Here is a 5,418-nt window from a genome sequence, read left to right on the forward strand (position 1 = left end):
CGGGGATCGAACCAACAACCTTTTGATTGGGGGACGACCCACTCTGCCTCTGAGCCACAGCCGCCCATGGACCAGTGTGTAGGATTTAGTGGCATCTAGCGGTGTAGTTGCAGTTTGCAACTCCCTTGCTTCACACTATCCTTCCCAGCGCCAAGGAGAAACTGCGACAGGTGTGAAAAGCACGAACAACTCTTCTGTTTAGAGCCAGTGTTTGGTTTGTTCCTTCTGGGCTCCTGTGGGAACATGGTGGACTGTCTACACTATCTGTAGATATAAAAGGCTCATTCTAAGGTAACAAAAACACAACACTTCTTATTTTCAGGTTATTATACATTAAGGAAAACATACCTATGAATATTATATCCCACCTCTGCCAATAGATCCTCCTAAATGTCACACACTGGACTGAAATTTGGCACTCCATAATTCTGACTCCTACTGGAAATTTGTCAGATAAGGTGTCCCTTTAATTGATTATATCAGAGAGGAAATTGACAAGACTGTAACTAACTAGTGTATGTTGATTTATGTACCCCTCTTGAGCGTGGCTTCATGTACACTCTATTTGAAGTACATTTTAAAGGACAATTCCAGCCTATATTGACATTTCTGTCATGGACACAGATATCTGGGCATGCATGGATAATTATTTGCTACTCTGGCAACCCTTTTTAATCTTTATCTTTTTTTCATTGAATGATGGTGGGTGTATCACGGTTGTGTGCAGTTGTCTCTTGTACTATTGTACTAATTTTTCTTATTTGTACTGCTGTATTTTTACACTGTTGTAATGAGACTTGTACTTAAGTAAAGGATCTACATACTTCTACTGCCAGTGCTGAACTTTAGAATACACTTTTACGAAAATGATAACAGTGGATTTTACATTACTTTTACATTGAGTGATTAAAGAATTACTTTAACAAAGTATTTCACCACAGCCAGTTTGAAGAGGAAAAATATATAGTTAATTAATAATAATTATAGTGAAAAAAAAAAAAACAATTTCGATTTACATATGAGTATGTGAATATTGTATTAAGACAGACTTGAATAAAATGTGAACATATCCTTTAAGAGAATCAGAAAAATAAAACATGCTTTAGCCTAAAATAGTTCTTTCTCACATGTGGGAAGGAGAATGTCTCTTTTTCATTGTAGAAAGCTGCCAGACAATATTCTCTGGTGTATGTTTCAAAATGATACACTGATGTTCACTGTTCAAATTCACAGTCCATTGGCTGCTACAGAGCTAGCAGAACTTCAGTGGCCCTGATGCTTTTTGCTGCAGGCTTTGATTAAGAAATAGATCAAAGAGATCAAATTGATAAAAGTCTAGAAGGGGGGATAAACCATGTCACCAGCAGAAATTAAATTTTATGATCAGACGCATGGGAATCAAACATTGAACATGGGAAATCCTACTCTTTACTCTCACACCATCATCCACTTCACATGCTGCTCAATTATTTAATTTTCTGTTACAGATATTTCAAGATCAAGTAATTAAAATCCGACCACTGCATTATGTTATAAAACATTAACCCAGTCACACTCACAGCAATAAAGCAGTGACTCAAATATAGTCTTGCTGAAGGCGGATGTGTTGTCTTTGGACAAAGGCCCAACGGTGAGAGAGACAAATGACCCCAAACTTTTGCAGAATCGTATATTAGGGCATTTGGGTTTTGTAGAGAATTTTCACCAGTTCGTAACGGAGGAGGCTGCAGCAGGATAATGTCCAGAGGGAGGGAGAAGAGGAGACGCGGTAGACTCTGAAGATGAAGATTGAAGAGATGAACAGAGAGGTGCTGTGTTACTGCTCTCAGAGAGACAATGGAGAAAGACATCCTTGTCTAACTTCTGGCGTAAGGGCTTCTGGTATTTCAGTTTTTTTTGAGCAAATGGGAAACTTAATGGAGGCCCACTGGAGAGGCACAGAAAAAGTTACGTACTGTACTTTCTTACATTTTCTTGGAAGAGCTTCGACCACAGATTCTCAGATGTGACAATGCAGGACCATACTGGGGATTTTACTCGTCATAGCCCATTAACAAACCACATATATGTTAAATAACTGCAGATTCTATTCCAAAGCAAACCACAAACCATAAATTCGTAGAATAATTTTCTACCTTTCTCCAGACACTCAACTTTCACTATAAACAGTGGTGGTAGATGTATTCAGTACATGTATATTTTTATTTTTCATTTACATTCAAACCCTTAGTCAAAATTTGAAGTGTGTATTATTAGCAGCATTTACTCCCCTCTAGACATGTGTTAAGACAGTTATACAAATGTTCTGCTTGAAACAATAATGTCTGTCTGATATGTTCTGTCAACAATAAAAGTATCATTTTCAAATTAAAGTCCTTAAAGAGGCATCTACTCTTTCTACCTTATTAAAAATTTCAGAATCAAAATGAAATTTTTTCCTGCTGGACACAAAATGTCTCCTACTTCATCATAAAGTCCATTCTCAGTGTATGTGAACTGGTGGCTTCCTGTTTCTGCATCATACTTGTAAGTTGCATACTGTGATGTCACAAATCATGCCCATAGGCCCCACCCCTTAAAATCTGATTTTCTATGAGGACAGAGAAACTTTCCACTTGCAGCAGATAATAGATAATAAAATTACTCATTGTGCAGTAAAATGTATGTTCCCTGTCAGTGTTTTACTTGTTGTTTTTTTTATTAATGTTAGTGCTACATTAATGTTACATTTTACTGCTGTAGATTGAGGTTGTGCTCATTTGCTATTACTATTTCGTATACTGTTGGGTAATTTAATCTACATATTTATATTCTATAAAATCACAATATATTTATAGCAATGCTGTCCCGTGTGAACAACATATCACATACCACTTTTCCTGAACAAGTAGTTTTTGTTCCTAAATCTAACCAAATTGTGACCATTTAAACTCATAAAATGCTAAATGTTTCTCAGCAAGCTTTATTTTAAAAGTCTAACTGGGCGTTACATATTTTTTTTTGCTAGCCTGAGCCTTGCACATGCAAAAGTGACACAAGAGGGGTACCTACAGCATCATAGGGCCACTGACCAAGCAGCCATATTTGTCGCGTTGGGAGTGAGAAAGTGTTGTTCTTTAAGATACTGTAGAGAAAATAATCTACTAAGCAGCATTTCTGTGTCACCTTAAATAACTGAACTGCCTGGTGTTAAGAGGCTCCAAGTGGCAAGAATGAATAGTCATTGCTTGTATTTTTAAATAAAGACTTCACTGACCAGACAGCTGTATCCTGCAGGAGTCTTGTGAGCTTCTACATGTTTTCAAAAAGCCCAGCTGGGACCTGGTAGTTAGGTAGGGATGACAACTGTTTAATAGATGCAGTCTCAGCTCCCAAATGAGAGTGTTTTCAGGTCAGTTTCAGTGTCTGTGTTATTGTTTTCTTTTTTCTCCTTAAGGATGTGATGCTAGTTTTAGATAGGTGTCACATGTAGACTGTGCTAGTTAGGTTTACTACAGGTCTTCTGTTGCTCTGTAAGTGCACACAGGCCTGCTGTTGTGTCGTGATGCACATGCCAATTAGGGAGAGTTAAAAAACACACCCAGGGGACAAGGCTGCTGTTGACGTTCTCCCGCACTGATGAGAAGCCATGTGTCGATCCCTGAGGGAGGCAAAGACAAAGAGAGTGCAAATAACAGGGGCTGTGATAAAAAGGCAGGGAAGAAGAAAGAAAGTGGGGAGTTCCTGTACTCAGGTGTAATATGGCCCTTCCCTGTCACAGTGATTTATGAGGAACAGAAATATTATAATATTCCTGCTGCAAATCAGAGAAATGGGAGCAAGAGGGGAGGGGGGTAAGGAGATATAAAGTGTGTGTATATGTGTGTCTAAGACAAACAAGTCAGACAATTGATATAAGCTAAAACCAGGAAGGAAACTATATGGAAAAAATAAGTGGACACAGTGAAACACATGCTGCTCCTGATCTACAGTCTGCACTTACACAATACTTATGTATGCATTTGCTATTTATGTATGTCCCTGTGCATATATATATAGTCATGCTTTATCCTACAAATTAAGTATTACTAACACACCAGGATCATGTTTAAAGGAGGTATATGCAAGAACTGGCCACCTGTTGAATTCATACTCAAAACAAACTGGAGACAGCATATGACCAGGTGGTCAAGAACAAACAGCTAACATAGCAAATATATTAGCACTGTCAGAAACGTTATACAATTAGCTACCTTTACAAACTATTGCTAAATAGCCAATGCTAACAGTTACCAGTCAGGAAGAAATGTTGAGTGAGTTCAGTATCAAACTTCATCCCATTACTTGCCAGCAGTCTCCAGTGGCGGAAAGTATCGCCAATGTTAACTCTTGTTTCACATCGCTTCATCCAATCACCTTCCTCTTGCATCAAAGCGACTATCCTCGTAGATGTTGAACTGAGGGCAGCTGGACCCTACAGTAACAAGGTCGTCAAGGTGTCAAATTGTCTACTTTCTTGCGACATTCTGTTGATAAAGTTCAGTTTATTATATATATTTTTTAATTCTTACATATAGATCTTTTAAATGCATTGTCCTGCTTCTATACTGTAAAGGTGGGAGTCTTCTTAATGGATTTTTACTGTGATGACTCAACTCAGCATCCTTTTTCATTTGAAGTCACTTCACAAGTAAAAAATATGGAAACTATAGTTGAGTATCTCAGTTTGAGACTTGTTTTTCATTTGCGGGTAAGAGCTGCAACTCTTCTCTGAGGGGTTTCCTGTTATAGCAAAATCGGCCCGGTACAATAGGTGCAGGCTCAGTTTGTGCTCTACATGTGTCGGTACAGTTGTGTGCACATGTATCCATTGCTCGTTATGTGGCTTTAATTAACCTTATCACAGTGCAACATGCACAGAGAGAACAGTGTGGAAAGACTGATAACCTTGAGAGAAGGTTTCTCGATGTGACTCTCTCCATGCTTTTCCTCTTTGAAGTATATTGCTCTGCATCCCCTCTCTCACACCCAGATCAGATTAATTTATTTAATCACCATGGACCCCCCCCCCCAAAACATACATACCAACAGTTTTATGTACCCACTGGTATGCTATAGGATTGTTTGATACATTCCTCTCATACACATTAGTTATGAGCTTCAAGTATGTCCCACCATGAGAGCTTGTGGCATTTTCAGGATTTTAATTAACACAAAATAATATAGATTATATTTCAAAAAGAAATATTGGTATCGGTATACACAGATGGGACTCTCCTCCGGATCTCAATTAATGAGAATACCAGGAACCATGAGTTCAATCGATCTTTCACTTTTGGCAGAACATTTACATTTTTAGTGTACACATAGCAACTCATTTACACAGACCGCTCTGGGGACCTCTAGTCAGCACACCTTTTAACCTTCATTTTGAAAACC

The sequence above is a fragment of the Morone saxatilis genome, unplaced genomic scaffold (assembly GCF_004916995.1).
Source record: "Morone saxatilis isolate NCDOM2014 unplaced genomic scaffold, NCSU_SB_2.0 Contig20, whole genome shotgun sequence".
In the NCBI taxonomy this organism is placed as follows: Eukaryota; Metazoa; Chordata; class Actinopteri; family Moronidae; genus Morone; species Morone saxatilis.